Here is a 16,391-nt window from a genome sequence, read left to right as displayed (position 1 = left end):
ATCAATTTCCAGTTCCAAATACATCTTTAAAAATTTCAGCTAATTTCTAAACATGTGTGCTCACAGCAGGCTTCCAAATATTTCACATTATCGAACATCTAAAAATACATGGCACAGCTACATTTGTTACAGAAACACCTAAATGATGTTCTAATTTTGCTTATCTGAACAATTTAAAAAGTCACTCTTGTTAAATAAATCTCCAGTAAGCACCACCATTGAGCATGATGCCATCAGATTCACTAGTGCCAGTCAGACAGCAGAGCGTCGAAAAGAAATGAGTGAGCCCTATGAATAAATTACATTTTCAGTGCTTCTGAGACAAATTAAAACTACAGGCAATCTGTGTTCTATTTGAAAAATATTCAATCCACACTTTTAAACTCTACTTGTTTCTGGACCAGGGACTCTCCAGTCCCCTGCACTGATCTCTGAGACAACATACTGGGGCAGGGATTTGAGAGGAAACAGAGGAGAGATCCAGCGAGTAGGCACTGCAACAAAGACAGGTTTTCGAGAAGGGGGGCATTTGAGTGAAGCAGGTAGCTGCTCAGTACTTGACACGGAGCGATACTCAATATACTTTGGGTACATTCATTTCTTCTGTTCTGTTCATTCTACATCCCTGGCACCTAAAATAGTAACATCCCATATGTATGATTCAAAAATAATTATGGAGTGAACGCCTGACTCTTGAAGGGGCACTGACAGCGGTGAAGACCTACCCGAACAGGGATCTTAGGGCAGCAACTCACACAAGATCGGTGGCGGATTTTCCTGGCAGGGGTCTGGGGTATGGGATCGGATCTTTAAGTCCAGAGTGCTTGCTAAATAGAGATTTCCTGTTTAGCTTTCCATGCTTTAAAGATTCACAGACAGATTTCACAACTTCCAGACGACCTGAGCTACCAAATTTAACTCTATTATTTAACCTTCTTCTCAGGAAGTTTTGCCCCATATCTCACGCACATCGATTTCCAGTTTAATCCCTTCTTCCCTTGCTTCCCAACTCTGAAGAAATCGTTACTTCTCCGGTGCTTTCATCTGGTGTGAAGGGAGTAACTGTTTGTTCTCCTTTTCTCCAGGCTAACTTAAATATACTTTCATGCCTCAGCTATTATTTCTAACCCTTTAATTATCTCTGTTGCTCTTTGAATGGTCTCCAAAATTTTAATGTCAAGTCTTGAAGCCCAAGTTTGGACATAATATGTGGAGACTGGCTGCTGGCGACCAACACTGAATGATTCCTGGAGGGTCACCTCGGGCTTCCTGTTCCAGGCTATGTGGACCTGTATCGGCTCCCAATGGTGCTTCCATTATTACCTGCTCCGTTTGCAAGTTCATCGATTTCTGAGACAGTCATCTTTCAAATCGAGAACCTGCAGACCTAACTGGTCATTTTTTCAGCTTCTGTCCGCAAGTAATTACTTATGAATCAACACTAATTCTTCTCTTTATTGCGAATGCGTTGCAGTTTTAGCCCAGTGCTAGGGAAATACAAACAGTCCAAATACAGCGTTAGTGTCCGACTGAAATCCACACTCACTCCCGTTACCCGTCGTCTCTCCATCCCCAAATTCTCCAGAGTCTCCAGATGACTGTGTGTTACTTGAAGGAACCAATCGTTTCTCGTCTATCTTCTCTCTAGACCTACAGCTCATTTCTTCCAGTTCCTGCAGTTCAAGCCTTACCCGTCCTAGTGAGTTCACCTCTGCAACACGGCGCGTCCTCTCTGCGGCGCCCGAGTCCCTGAGCTCAGATACTCAGCACCTCGAACCTGGACGGCTCACAGTAGCTTGTGGTTTCTCTTCCTCAAGTCCTCATGGTCTCTCACACCCTTTTGTTCAAACACTATCGTTGACACTTTCTGCCCTTAAAAAAAAGGGTGGGGGGACGCCTGAGTCCGTTAAGCCTCTGCCTTCGGCTCAGGTCATGATTCCAGGGTCCCCGAACTGAGCCCCGCATCAGGGTCCTTGCTCAGCAGGGAGCCTGCTTCTCCCTCCGCCTGCTCTGCCACTTCTGCCTGCAGCCCTCATGCTTTTGTTCTCTCTGACGAATAAGAGCTTAAAAAAATAAAAAACAAATAAACCCCAAAACCCCACATGATATCGCCATTGCTCGATATGCATTCAAGACCCTGACATCATCATGTGCCTTTCCAGTCCCTCTCTTGCCACTTCTCTTCCCCCTCCATTACTTCCCAAATCAAATCCCGCACCAGGGATGGCTCGTAGATCCGTTTTGATTAACACGAAGTAGGTGCCTGGAAAATGTTTTAAGAAGTATCACGGTCGGGGCGCCTGGTGGCTCAGTGGGTTAAGCCTCTGCCTTCGGCTCAGGTCATGATCCCAGGGTCCTGGGTTCGAGTCCCGCATCAGGAAATCTCTGCTCAGCAGGGAGCCTGCTTCCCTCTCTCTCTCTGCCTGACTCTCTGCCTACTTGTGATCTCTCTCCCTCTCTCTCTGTCATTCTCTCTGTTAAATAAATAAATAAAAATCTTAAAAAAAAAAAAGTGTCGTGTCAGATCGGCCACATCTACCACGAAGGGGTGGCGGTGACAACCGCAACGTCCACGTAATGTATTTACTGTTCATGTTGTTATAGGGACAGACCAATAAAACTTCCCTAACCCTTCACTTGCTTTTTATTTCCTTGCCTTTTTACTTCCCTAGGACTGGTCTCCTAGACTCCAGTCTTCCTTCCCTTTCTCAAGGCTCTCACAGTTATCTTTGTTAAAAATTAGGTTAATAAATGATGTTTTGAGAGCAGATGCGCAACAAAAACAATTAGATGCCTTACATCATATGCCAAACGCATATGAAAGATCAAAGACTTAAATGTAAAAAAGCTGAGCTATCAACGTTCTGGAATGTAACAAGGGAGATTTTACTTATGGTCTTGGGATGGGTCAGCCCATTCTATGACTCGAAATCCTAGAAAAGATTGGTAAGTTTAACTCTATCAAAACCAAACTCAACCATAAGGTAAAAACAAACAAGTAAACAAACAACTAACAACAAAAACTCCACAACACTATAAGCAAATGCAAAGACTGGGTCAATTATTAGTAACTCATCAAAAAGGGAGAAAATCTCTAATGCCTAAAGAGCTTTTAGAAATCAGTAAGAAAGGAGGCCTGGGTGGCTCAGTGGGTTAAGCCTCTGCCTTGGGCTCAGGTCATGATGTCAGGGTCCTGGGATCAAGCCCCGCATCGGGCTCTCTGCTCAGCAGGGGGCCTGCTTCTTTCTCTCTCTCTCTCTGCCTGCCTCTCTGCCTACTTGTGATCTCTAGTCAAATACATAAATAAAATCTTAAAAAAAAAAAAAGAAAGAAACCAATAAGAAAGTTATCAACAACCCAAGATAAAACTGGACAAAGAGTACAGAAAGAGGAAGATTAGGGACACCCGGCTGACTTGGTCCATAGAGCATGTGACTCTTGATCTCAGGATTGTAAAGTTCAAGCCCCATGTTAGGTGTGGAGACTTTATATTTCTATACTCTAAATATAAAAGTAAAATCTTTAACAAGAAAACATGGACTTTACAGAAAAAAATATAAATGCCTCTTCAACATATCAAAGGATGTTCAACTTCACTTATAAAAAAAAAAAAGATCCAAATTAAAACTATGAAGATATCTTTATTTGTACCTAGTAGAGCTAAACAAATATCCAAAAAGCTGAAACACACTTTTGAGAATGCAGGAGAGAAAGGGGCTCTCATGGTGAACATGTCCTGGGTGGCTCAGTTAAAGCACCTGCCCTACGCTCAGGTCAGGATCTCAGGTTCCTGAGATCAAGCCCAGCATAGAGCTCCCTGCTCAGTGGGCAGACTGCTTCTCCCTCCCCCTCTGTCCCTCCCTCCCTCCATGCCCTCTGTCTCTCTCTTTCTCTCAAATAAATAAATGAAATCTTAAAAAAAAAAAAAACCTTTGGAAGGCAATCTAACAGTATGTCTCACAATTACAAATGCATATGCTCATAATTCAGCAATTTCTCTTCTGGAAAATGATCTTAAAGATATACTTTCATATATGAAAAATGTCTAAAGTTCAAAATTATTCATGCAATAGTAAAATATGGTAAGCAACCCAACTATTGGGGACATCCTAGTTAATACAGCTAGGTAATAGGATAATGTTCAGCTTTGTTTGTTTGTTTTTAGATTTTATATATTTATTTGACAGAGAGAGACACAGTGGGAGAGAAAACACAAGCGGGGGGCGAGGGAGGTGGGAGAGGGAGAAGCAGGCTTCCCGAGGAGCAGGGAGCCTGATGGGCGGCTCCATCCCAGCACCCTGGGATCACGACCTGAGCCGAAGGCAGATGCTTAACGACTGAGTCACCCAGGCGCCCTTAATATTCAGCTTTAAAACAAGTTTTTCCTCATGAAAAAGAAAAGACCTCTCTATAATTAAAAGAGATAAAGAATAAATTATTAAGGGGGAAAAAAAGCATAGTTCAGAGGCAAAAATTCAGCGCTCAGTATATATTTGCTGGGCACTGAAAGGTTCAACAGCACATTATTGCCTGACTGAAGGGACACCCAAGAAACCAGTAATTGTTGGCACCTCGCTGGGGGCCTGGGTAGATGGAGGGTAGAGGCAGGAAAAATTCTGATTGAAAAAATTTTAATTTCTTTCTGAAATTACACAAATGCTACCGTTTTCTCTATCCCGAATGCCCTTCACCCTCGTTCCACACCCCCCACCTGACTCTGTAACCTTCAGATCTCAATCCTTCCCTCCAAGATGACCTTCTTTCCAATCTGGAAGTTTCGGTTCTGTCTTGTCTTGAACTCTCACATGGTTTTTGTAAATCATTTGTGCATATCGGTCTCCCTCATTTGACTGTTAAGCTCCTAGAGGGGGAAGGTACGTATCTGGCTCCCCCCCCCAAGAGCCTGGGCCGCCTGGCACACAGCTCCGCGGGAACGCGTGTGGAAGGAAGAAATGCACGCTCAGGGCACCGCGGGCGGCACCGGCTGGGAAACCGCAGGGGAAGATAAAAGAGGCGAGACGACGTCTGCCTTCAGGTAGTTGATCAACGAGGCAGGTTACGGTAGATACACATATAATTAGAAAGCAGAATGCGGTCATCGCCTTAGGAGTTGCAGATAAAGCCATATGGGATTCAGAACAGATTGAGTGCTCGAAGAATTTTTTAAAAAATGTGTCAAATATCTGAAAAGGGCTGTGGTATTTGAAAGGGGGCTCTGAAAGCCTGATGGGAGTTCCTCAAAAAAGGGCAGAGCACGTAACTCAGAAAAACAAATGCCTTCGGGGAGCAGAAGTAGGATACAGACAAGCGAACGGCTTTCCAAGTAGAAACGGACTACAGACAAGATCTAGAGGTTCTTAAACCTGGCTGAACATGAGCATCACCTGAGAGCTTACAAAAGCCGCACGCTCCGGCCCTAACTCCAGGCCAACTCGATGAGAAACGTGGCAGTGGGGCCGGGAAGAGTGTAAGGGGCATGGCCCAGAGGTGCGCACACCCAAGGATTTGTAGCTTTAAAAAACGGGCCGGTGGGGGCGCCTGGGTGGCTCAGTGGGTTAAAGCCTCTGCCTTTGGCTCAGGTCATGATCCCAGGGTCCTGGGATCGAGCCCCACATCGGGCTCTCTGCTCAGCGGGGAGCCTGCTTCCTCCTCTCTCTCTCTGCCTGCCTCTCTGCCTACTTGTGATCTCTGTCTGTCAAATAAATAAAAAATCTTAAAAAAAAAAAAAAAAAAACGGGCCGGTGGCGGAGGGGGTGGGGGGGGCAGAGGGGTGATAACTTTGCAGACCAGCAGCCTTCTCATCACCTGTCACTTGCTAAAAGCGCAGATTACTAAGGTCTCCCCACCCCCCGCCCGCCGCCAGGACTTACAGATCAGAACCGCGCGTCCGAGTCTGTCGGGCGTTCTCCTAGGCGCCGGAAAGTTTGAGAAGTTCTCCTCTAGAGAACTTTGTCCCCTTCAGGGGGAGGGCCACTCGTTCTGTAGTTATCAGTGTCAGTAACCCTGAGGGAATGCAGACACCCTGGGCTCTGGCTTTCCATTTGCAGTACAGGTAACAGCTCAAAAGAACTGACATCAGGGAGAAGCCGTCAGAAGGCGGCAGGCCGCGGTACTGTGCACCTGAAACCAACGCCACGCTGGGTGTCGGCTCCGCTTCAAATAAGAAACCCCAAATGGCTGGGGTTTGCTACAGATGGTTTATTAGTGGAGTTTGTCTAAAGCTTGGGTTGTTTTAACCAGAAGTGTTTTTAATGTGGGTTTTTGGTACTTGTTTTCAAAAATGTTTTTGGAGTGGCTAAAGCATCCCTGACAACAGTACCGAAAGGCCAAGTTCAACACACAACCTTGCTCTTCCTTAGGGGTACAGAGGTCCCGGAGAACCACCGGCTCAGACACCCGCCTTCCCAACTCCCACAAGCAAAATTTAAAGGGTGTATTGGAAATAAAGCTACAAAGGTTTGGAGGGCTTGGAACGATTACTCAAGTAAATTAAGTCAAGCTTATTTACTTAATTTTGGCCACATCCATCCACTCAATATTTTACGAGTCGGAATTGTAACTGCAATACAAACAAAAAAGCGAGCTTGCTCCCTCATGACCTGATTGGAGATACAATGGGCAAAAGGTTAACAGTTGAAGACGTTTATCCAACAAATATTTATCAAGCTCCTGCCGCGTACCAGGGCTGTTTCAAGTCCTTTAACTTCATCCCTTCTGTGACATCCCTAGCCAGGCAGCCTCCTGGAAAATTAGTGTCATTACTCCTAGAATGAATGATCTCACAGGATAAAAGTGTGAATGAGTCAGAGCAGCCCACTGCTCCAGCGGGAGACGGCCGGCTGCTCGGGAACATTGTCTTTGAATAGGAAAGACCTCTGAGACCGTGGGCCGAACAAAAGAGGACGGGAAGTGCAGGCAGAGCCCGCGAAGATCCACACTAGGTCTCTTTCTCCATTGCTAAAGAGTTGGACAGCAGCTACAAAATTTCAAATAGCAATGCCAGGACATAACTTTCAAAATATGAGCAACCATTTTCTCTTGCTCCCACAACCCTTATCTGTCCTTCTTTTTCAAGTTCAGTTGTAGCACTGAGTCATGTTTGTATCTATCTCTGCAGAAAGATTATTAAAAGAAAAAAAAATCACTTCTCTGGATAAATATCCAAAATTAATTGCAAATGAAGAATCTGTCTAAAGCTTTTACTCGTTGAACGTTCACTGCACTGAAACATGCACAGATATTTCTGAAACACACTAGATATTTTTGTAAACCACCCCTAAAAGCAAAAATCAAAAACTTCACAAAATGGGTTTCTGTAAGAAGTTTTTTGGTAATTTTTGTTAAATTATTGATGTAATTTATTATATCATATTTATCAATTCAGTACACAATTTATTATATAAGAATAAAATTGAAAAATTTTGTTAAATTATCAAAAATTTTGATAAATTTTGTTAAAAAGAAAATTTCTAAGCGCTTCCAAAATTTTAGATGCTCAAGAGAGGACAGCTGTACTATTCCTTGATAATTTTAGAGAGCATGCATTTTTATTGTTTTGATACAAGGCTCAGGTTTTCAAGATGTGAAGGAGCACAGTAACATAGGAAAAGAGAAACAATGTAATGTACTAGAAAAGTCAGAGACCTGACATAAAGGGGGGGAAAACCTTCTTTTGAGCTAAAAACAAAGAGAAACAGAAAAAGCGATCATCAAGGAGGAAGAAAGGCATCTCTGAACAAGAAAGGAGTATTTCCCCAGCAGTGAGCTGGGGGGCTTTGAGGCTGGGGTGGAGAAACAGAAGGTACCAGCTGAGAAAGTCCTGTTGACAGTCCCTGCAAAGAGAACTCGGATTTATATAACAAATCAACCCACTTACAGGACCCGCTTAACTTCACCTGTTGGGAGGTAAATTCAGTCCCTTTCTCCTTCTTTGAATGAACGGGGAAGGCTTTCCACTCACCCTTGGCCTCACCACAGGAATGTGTGCTGGAGATCTACAGCGTTGTTTGGAAACCCACAGCACTTAAGGGAGCTGTATCAACAGGTTTCTCCTTCTCCTTCTCCCTAACATTGAGCCAATTGTAAAAGCTGAATAAGAATCCTGAACAAATTAAACACTGTCATAGGAATTCAAAACCAACTCTAGCTAGTTTTTCTTTTTTTTTTTTTTTTAAACAGAATCACAATTTATATTTTTATCACTTCAGCCTTTTTTGAGCCTGGTACTATAGGGCTAACAAAGGGCTATTTCCTGACGGCTTAATACAAAGCACCTTTTAAGGAAAGCCTGAAAGTTGGCCTTGGAATGTGGGTTAGGGCAGAGAACTCTTTCCCAGATGGAGCTGCTAATGTGGTTTTCAAGAAAACTCAGGAGACTCCAAAATATCCTTCCAAGCAATGTAATAAATGCCGAGCCTTTTGTATACTTGTTATCTATAGTATCTCTATGGCCACTGCCCTTCAACACAAGTATTAATCTCTTCCCTCTCAACTTTGGCCTATATACTTCCCATTCTGCCTTTAAATAAAACTATTTCCAGCCCGTGAGTGGGGAGGTGAAACACTCATCATAGAAGCTTCACTCATCCCAGCCCTAAATGCTACCAGGGGAAAAAAAGAAATCACGGGCAAATATTTTAAACTTCTACCTATGATCGGTTAAAAACAGGATATTGAGAAGTCATTTGTATTTTCTTCTTAGATGAATTCTTTCTGATTAAAGGGCTATCCAGAACTTGGCTTGCCATGTTTGAGCAGCCATGGGTCACTACTTTTTTTTTTTTCTTTTTTGAAAGATTTTATTTATTCATTTGATAGAGAGAGAGAGACACACACAGAGAGAGCACAAGCAGGCTCCCCACTGAGCAGGGAGCCCATGTGGTCCTGGACTCATTCCAGGGGCCTGTGGTCATGACCTGAGCCAAGGGCAGCCACTTAACCGACTGAGTCACCCAGGCACTCCCATGGGTCACTATTTTAACATTTGCAATTTATTCTACAATACCAAGTGGCCACACTTAAGAAGTTCTAAGAGTTGATATAATTTATCATGACACCTCTCAAACTTCACCTGGCATGAACGTAAATGAGAATGATTATAATCTGATTTCAAATAGTAATAATAATAGATGATGTTGTAAAGAATGTGTATATTTTCCCATAATTAAACACGAACACAATTAAAAAAATAGGCCAACATTCCCAAAATGAAAAAAAACACACAATAAAAAAACTATTCTTTTTTTTTTTTTTTTTAAGATTTTAAGTAATCTCTACCCCCAACATGTGGCTCGAACTCATGACCTCAAGATCAAGAGTCACACGCTCTACTGACGGAGTAGGACAGGCCCTAACAAAAATTTGTGGGGGTGGGTAGGGATGAGCTGCAAGGGTGAGGGAGAGACAGCGGAAGGGAAACAATGGAAAGCAGGTCCCATGCTGAGCTCAGAGCACCACGTGGGGCTTCGTCTCATGACCCTGCCACATGACCCTGCCATCGTGACGGGAGATGAAATCGAGAGTCTGATGCTTAACCCACTTTGCCACCAAGGCTTCCCATCCTAAAAAATGATTGTTAATCTTAATGATAGAAATTAAAATCTCTGTAATAAACTGTTGAGTAAATAATTTGCTAATTACCTTGCACTGATTATTTTAATGGACCAGGTTCTTAGATGATCTGTATATCAATATTTTTGAAAAGGGATAGGTGAGGTCACTGTCTAGATAATTTATTAATGTAGATTCTAGGACTTAAAGAACAAACTTGAATGTCTGACAGCTTTCCCCATTTGAGGAAGCAAATTAAGTAACAATGAAAGTAGAGAAATCTGGGGGAAGTGGAATAAGGAATGAAAAGTTACGAGTCCGCAATAAAGACTGGGAGGCACAGTGCCTCCAACAGTGAATACTTAAAGATGCATTTCATGATATTCCTCAGTCTCCATGGGATTTGTCCAATATTGTGGATTCCTGGAGCACCTGGGTGGCTCACTCGGTGAAGCGGCAGCCTTTGGCTCGGGTCACTATCCTGGAGTCCTAGGATGGAGTCCCGGATGGGGTTTCCCCTGCTCTGCAGGGAGCCTGCTTCTCCCTCTCCCGCCTGCCACTCCCATGCTTGTACACGCTCACTCTCTCTGTCAGATAGATAAATAAAATCTTTTTTTTTTTTTTAAGACTTTATTTATTTATTTGACACACAGAGAGACAGAGCACAAGCAGGAGGAGTTGGCAGACAAAGGGAGAGGGAGAAGCAGGCTCCCTGCAGAGCAGGGGAAACCCCATCTGGGACTCCATCCTAGGACTCCAGGATGGTGACCCGAGCCAAAGGCAGTGGCTTAACCAACTGAGCAACCCAGATGCCCAATAAATAAAATCTTAAAAAAAAAGGAAAAAGAAAAAGAAAAGAAGAGTGTGATTTCTTCATGAAGTTTAAAAAAGAAAAACAACTTTTAGGAAAAATACTCAAACATCAACTACACCGCTTAGCGAAGATGGCTCTGAAACCTGTACTCGATGCTGTGGTTTTAGCTCTTCTTAAAGGGATATGATAAAGCTCTTGAAATATTTCCAGAGGACATGGAGTATTTCCAAGAGTGAAGTAAAGATTCATGTAATCATGTAAGCATGACTTACTTAGTTTATGCAAGTTAAGATGATCAGATACCTCTATAAAAGGAGAATTGTGAATTAAAGGTCACGCCTATACATTGTCTTCCTCCCGGCCTTCCTGCCAGCCTCCCTTTATGTTTATCTGTCTCTGTCTGTGTCTCTGTCTCTGTCTCTGTCTCTCAAATTTAGGCAATACAGGACTTTTATCTTCCTTTGAATTCTGGTGCCAACGCTGATAAACTAACAGGCAGGAAGACTGACTGGGTCTTGGACACACTCTCCACGGTTTTCTTCTCCGTTTCCACAGAAGGGCCCGGAGCAAACGGACACCGTGTGACGGGAGCCCCCCCACCCCCGCCCCAAGCACCCGGCCCCGAGCACCCCCCTCCAGCTGGCTCAGGGGGGAGAGCATGCGACTCATCTTGGGATTTTAAGTTCAAGCTTGGCGTTGGGTGTAGCAATTACTTAAAAATAAAATCTTAAAAGAAAAGAAAGCACATTGGGGGTGGGGTGCCCGGGTGGCTCAGTGGGTTAAGCCTCTGCCTTCGGCTCCGGTCACGGTCTCAGGGTCTTGGGATCGAGCCCCGCATCGGGCTCTCTGCTCAGCGGGGAGCCTGTGTCCTCCTCTCTCTCTGCCTGCCTCTCTGCCTACTTGTGATCTCTGTCTGTCAAATAAACTTAAAAAAAAAAAAAAATCTTTAAATAAATAAATAAATAAATAAATAAAAAGAAAAAGAATGCACGGTGTGTATCAACGCGGAGTCACTTAAATAGCCAAACAATGAAAACAATTACTCGTCAACAGGGAAGAATGAACCTGTTCTAGTCATGCAACAGACACTTGATAACCAAAACCCCAGGGCTGCGTGGCTGCCTCAGTCGGACGAACGTCAGGCTCTCGATCTGGGGGTCATAGGTCCGAGACCCAAGCTGGATGCAGAGATTACTGAAATACGCTTAAAAAAAAAAAAAAAAAATGAGATGGGGGGGGCGCCTGGGTGGCTCAGTGGGTTAAGCCGCTGCCTTCGGCTTAGGTCGTGATCTCAGGGTCCTGGGATCGAGTCCCGCGTCGGGCTCTCTGCTCCGCGGGGAGCCTGCTTCCTCCTCTCTCTCTGCCTGCCTCTCTGCCTACTGGGATCTCTGTCTGTCAAATAAATAAAATCTTTAAAAAGATAAAAATTAAAAATGCGATCGTGTAAATAAAAGACGGACAAGTGGGCCCCCCGTTTCCTTTCCACCGTCCCCCTCGACCGGCCTGGATGTGGAGAGCGGGGGAAGCGCAGAGTGAGGGAAACCGCGGCTCCCGCGCAGCGCCGGTCGGAGACCCTCGGCTCGGGGGACGCCGCGGCCCCTCGGTCCCGCGGACGGCCGGGGTCGCGCCCGGAGCGAGCGAGCTGCGCGGCGGCCGAAGGACGGAGCCGCCCGCCGGCTTTCCGGGGACGAGACCCGGGCTCGAGCCGACGGTCCGGCCGCGCCGCAGAGGCCGCAGAGGCCGCAGGGCCGAGGGCAGCAGCCCCGCCGGGCGGGAAGGTGCGCGCGGCCGAGCCGCCGTCCGTGCGTCCGTCCGTCTGTCCGTCCGTCCTCCCGGGGCGAACCGCAGCGGCCCGCGGGCGGGGGAGGCGCGGACACGCCGACGTCCGATCCGAGGGCGCGTCTCCGGGGCTCCCTCGCGGGCTCCTCTCTCTTCCGGAATCCGGCGGGACCCGTCCCGCTCCCGCTCGCCTTCCTGGTTCTCTCCCTCCAGGTGTTCGGAAATACCCCGCGTGCCCGTCCCGGGGCTCCCTCGGGGCACTGCTCGGCCGGCCGGGTCCTCCCGGAGCGCAGAGGCCGCGACCCGCGGTGACGCCGGAGCGGGGCGCTCCTGAGCTCCAGCTCCTCCCGCACGGCCTCTTGCGTTTCTTTCTTTCTTTTTTTAAAGATTTTATTTATTTATTATTTGACACAGAGAGATCACAAGCAGGCAGAGAGAGAGAGAGGAGGAAGCAGGATCCCCGCGTAGCAGAGAGCCCGAGGCGGGGCTCGATCCCAGGACCCTGAGATCACGACCTGAGCCGAAGGCAGAGGCTTAACCCACTGAGCCACCCGGGCGCCCCACCTCTTGATTTCTAGTAACAAAACCGCTGCCTTATTCACCACCGCGCAAAGTACTTCCCAGTAGACCCCGACTGCGTTCATGAACCTATTTTAATTTTTCAATTATTTCATTATGCTAAAATAATACTGGATAAAAATGAATGGTCACAATGACAGAAATGCTAAAGCTGACCGTATCATTTAAATAATATATATGGGGTGCGGGACTACTAAAAACTGGGGGCTTATCTATGAGATAGGCATTTTATATACATTATTACATTTAATATTATTCCCTCAAGAAAGCCCTGTAAGCTACAAAATCCGGATTCCTCCCATCCAAGTACTAACCAGGCCCGACCCTGCTTAGCTTCCGAGATCAGACGAGATCGGGCGCGTTCAGGGTGGTATGGCCGTAGACTAAAAAATCCGGATTCCTGTTTGACTAGTGAACTCTCAGACTTCAAGGAGGAGAAGTCCGAAGCATACCACGGTTCAAGCCCTGGTCGACCTGACTCAAAAATCATTTTACCTCAAGACTGCCCAGGCAAAGTGCTTACTCTACATATGCAGAGCTTAATTATTCTTTCATCTTATGGGAAAAGAAAGGTAAACTGAATCAGCTAAAATAGATGGTCATCTCCCTAAGGCAAAGGCTGATTGCTTATCTTTTGTCGGTGGAGAACAGGACCTCAGTGTGTTAGATGCGTACTTCCAAATAGGTGCACATAAGAAACTTGTTATCTTTTTTAATTACATGCATATTACATACTTTTTCAAAGCATGTGCAAGCATCTACAATGTCATGAATGTGTTCAAATCCCTGCAGAAAAAATAAAATTTACTCATCTAAACAAAAAGTGAGGTCCGTGAAAAGGATGGCTGAAAGTAGTAACATAACCAAAAAACTTAAAAACCTGGGTACTCGGTTTTTTAAGCTTTAAAAATCTTTGAAGCTTTAAAGGCACATTGGCTAATATTTCCGTTATTCTAGAAATAAGAAGCGAGAATAAAAACTCTTACGGTACAACTGACCCTAAACATGAAATCACTTAAAGAACATAGGAATACAAGCTGTTCTCCTTATATAACCAAGAACCTCAATGAGCAGACTGAACTCCAACTGTTGATAGAATTACACTCTGATGAACAGTCCTTTATATCAAAGAATCCAAAAACTGACCGAACACTTTTTCTTTACTGGGCTTTTCTACTTCCTCTCCATTTAGTTTCTCTTTGTGGAAGAAAGGCCCAGAACAATACTTTAAATTCTTAATTCCTATTTTTTTTCTGAAATTAGCTTTTTTACCTTTAAATTAAGCCAAAATTTGTTTCTGAAAGAACTATCCTGTATCTTTAGTTGCTGCATTGTTAATGATTCTTTGCAGTTAAAGACATGCAGAAATCCAAGGTTGGGTGCTTTGTTATTTACTTTTTACTAATAACTCAGTTGGCCGGATGTTGACTACGTCAGAATTTAAAGAGGTTTTTTTTCCCCATAGAATAAGAGGACTTCTTTCAATAATGGAGTTCCATTTGGCTCCCAGGTATAATTATTCAGGTTTACAGGTTTATGATTGCTGTTACTTGTGCTTCAGAATTATCTAGGATGAGTTTACTTGCGAGCCTAACCACACCCATAAATAATCAGTTAATGTCCCTGAACTCTCAGCATGTCTGGTTGGGTCCATTTCTGAGATTATAAAAAAACAACACAACACAACAAGTTACTTCTTTCTTTCCAGATCGGTCTCCCTTCTTTTGTTCATGCTACTTACTACAGTAAACAGACATTCCTGAAATTTTAATAATGCATACCTATGCATTGTAAATGTTTTCTTCATTATCCAAAATGTTTACTGTTTACTTTTTGGATCTACACGTCTTTTTGAGTAGACATTACCTACAAAAGAAATGTCTACACTGGAAAAAAAAAGAAGAAAGAAAGAAATGTCTACACTGGCTCATTTTTTTAAAGCCAAACACCTCCGTTTCCATCATTTGGGGTTATTTTTGAGAACAATCTCCAACTCATTCCTGCATAAAATCCCTTGTCCACATTATGGTCCTTAAGGTAACGTCTTTGCAAATAATTCTGCCTATACCGGCTTCTCCGCTTTTAATACTTTTCATAATATCAACATTCTTTTGACTTTAATTCACACTTTTTTATTCCTTTGTATGAACTTACATACTTCTTCCTTTTGATTAGTATCTACTTTGCTCCATTTGAAAGTCTTCAGTTTTTACTTCTGGTCCCCATGAAGCTCCCTGGTGATGCCAACTCATGAATACACTGAAGGGTTGTTGTAGGGTTCCCTCCCAGAATGGGAGACTTCCTGGGGTGTTGGGGGGAGGGGAGCATAGCAGTCACTCATGCTGTTAATGATCCCTGTATTCCTGAAGGCACTGTTACCCAAAAATGAAATCTTAAATAAATGTCCAACTGTTTAGCCAAGAGCATGTACTTTGCTAAGTTAACTATATCATTCTTAAGAAATGGTAAATAAGTGAAACTTACCCTTTAAAGATGATTTCAACAGATGACTTGGGATCCTTCCCTCTTTATCTCAGCTTAATCCAGTTCAGGGAAGTTACAGAAGCCTGTCAGGTCCGTCCCGAGGCTGTGGAGACCACAAATGCAAGGATAAAAGAAGTCCCTCCTCCTAAATTTACATTCTTTTAGATCAGTTGGGAGTGCTGAGGTTTTCGAACTCCACGTTTTATATAAGGTGTTTCCCCTGGTGCGTGACGAGGAACTGTTTTCCCCAGCCAGTGAGGACCTTGGGTTTCCACCTTTTGAACTTCCGGTGGTTCTTCAATTCTTCTTTTTACGTTGCATAATCCACATGGCTTTATATCCGACTTCCATATTTAATGTATTTTAATTCAGCCTTGTGATGATCTATATACCCTTTCATGAGCTCATCTTTCCCTTAGGACTTATACAAGTAGCAGAGATTAAACCGGCATTCTTGACTACTTCCTGGCAATTGCAAGTATGACTTCATGAATACCTTTATTTTCACTCTTGCCATCCAAAAGTGTCAGAGTGTGATCACCTGATTAAATAAACAAAACAAGGTCTTTTGGACCGATCCTTTCCCAACACCATACACACTGGCAACAGACACATCTTCATAGGCACCCCCTCTGGTGTTTTCATTCCAGTGAGTTATCCCTTTAAAATCTGGAAAGTTCTGTATCACTTTCTCACAGTGCGCAAATGCCCTAACCTCTGACTCGATTCCTCCACCGTATCTGCCCCAGACAAAACAATACAGTTTGCCTTTGAAGGGAAAGAAAACAAAATTGTTTTCCTTCCATTTCTTTCTTCTTTGAGCAAGGAAAGGAAGATAGAAGAGAAAGGTGAGTGACCAAAACAGAAACCACTGAAGCTTGAGCCCACTGCATGAGTCACTTGGAAGGAGGTAATGGTCTAGAGTAATTCTTAGTTGAAATGGTATCACATACCACCTCCTGTCACCAACTTCTCAAAGAGTTCCCACTACTCCTCCCCCAGCTGCAAATCTCCTCATTTAATAATTGCCTTACTCTCGGGCACTGGGGGGCTCAGTGGCTTAAAGCCTCTGTCTTCGGCTCGGGTTGTGATCTCAGGGTCCTGGGATCGAGCCCCGCATCGGGCTCTCTGCTCATCAGGAAGCCTGTCTCCCCGTCCCCCACCCCGCCTGCCTCTCTGTCTACTT

The 16,391-nt window shown here is 44.3% G+C and overlaps 1 protein-coding gene and 1 pseudogene across 1 annotated transcript in view; both read right to left on the bottom strand.

The window, feature by feature from the left end:
• SLC39A10 (solute carrier family 39 member 10) overlaps window positions 1–15,319 on the bottom strand; it is a 111,905-nt gene extending 96,586 nt beyond the window's left edge. The window contains exon 1 of the mRNA XM_044241199.1: window positions 15,206–15,319. The gene's annotated coding sequence lies outside the window, so the exon portion shown is untranslated. The remainder of the gene's footprint in view (window positions 1–15,205) is intronic.
• Window positions 12,997–13,105, bottom strand: LOC122903659 (annotated as a pseudogene).
• Window positions 15,320–16,391: the final 1,072 nt, after the last annotated feature.

Source organism: Neovison vison, chromosome 3, assembly GCF_020171115.1.
Source record: "Neovison vison isolate M4711 chromosome 3, ASM_NN_V1, whole genome shotgun sequence".
NCBI lineage: Eukaryota > Metazoa > Chordata > Mammalia > Carnivora > Mustelidae > Neogale > Neogale vison.
The sequence above is the reverse complement of the archived record's forward strand: the minus strand, read 5'-3'. Positions and strand labels throughout refer to the sequence as shown.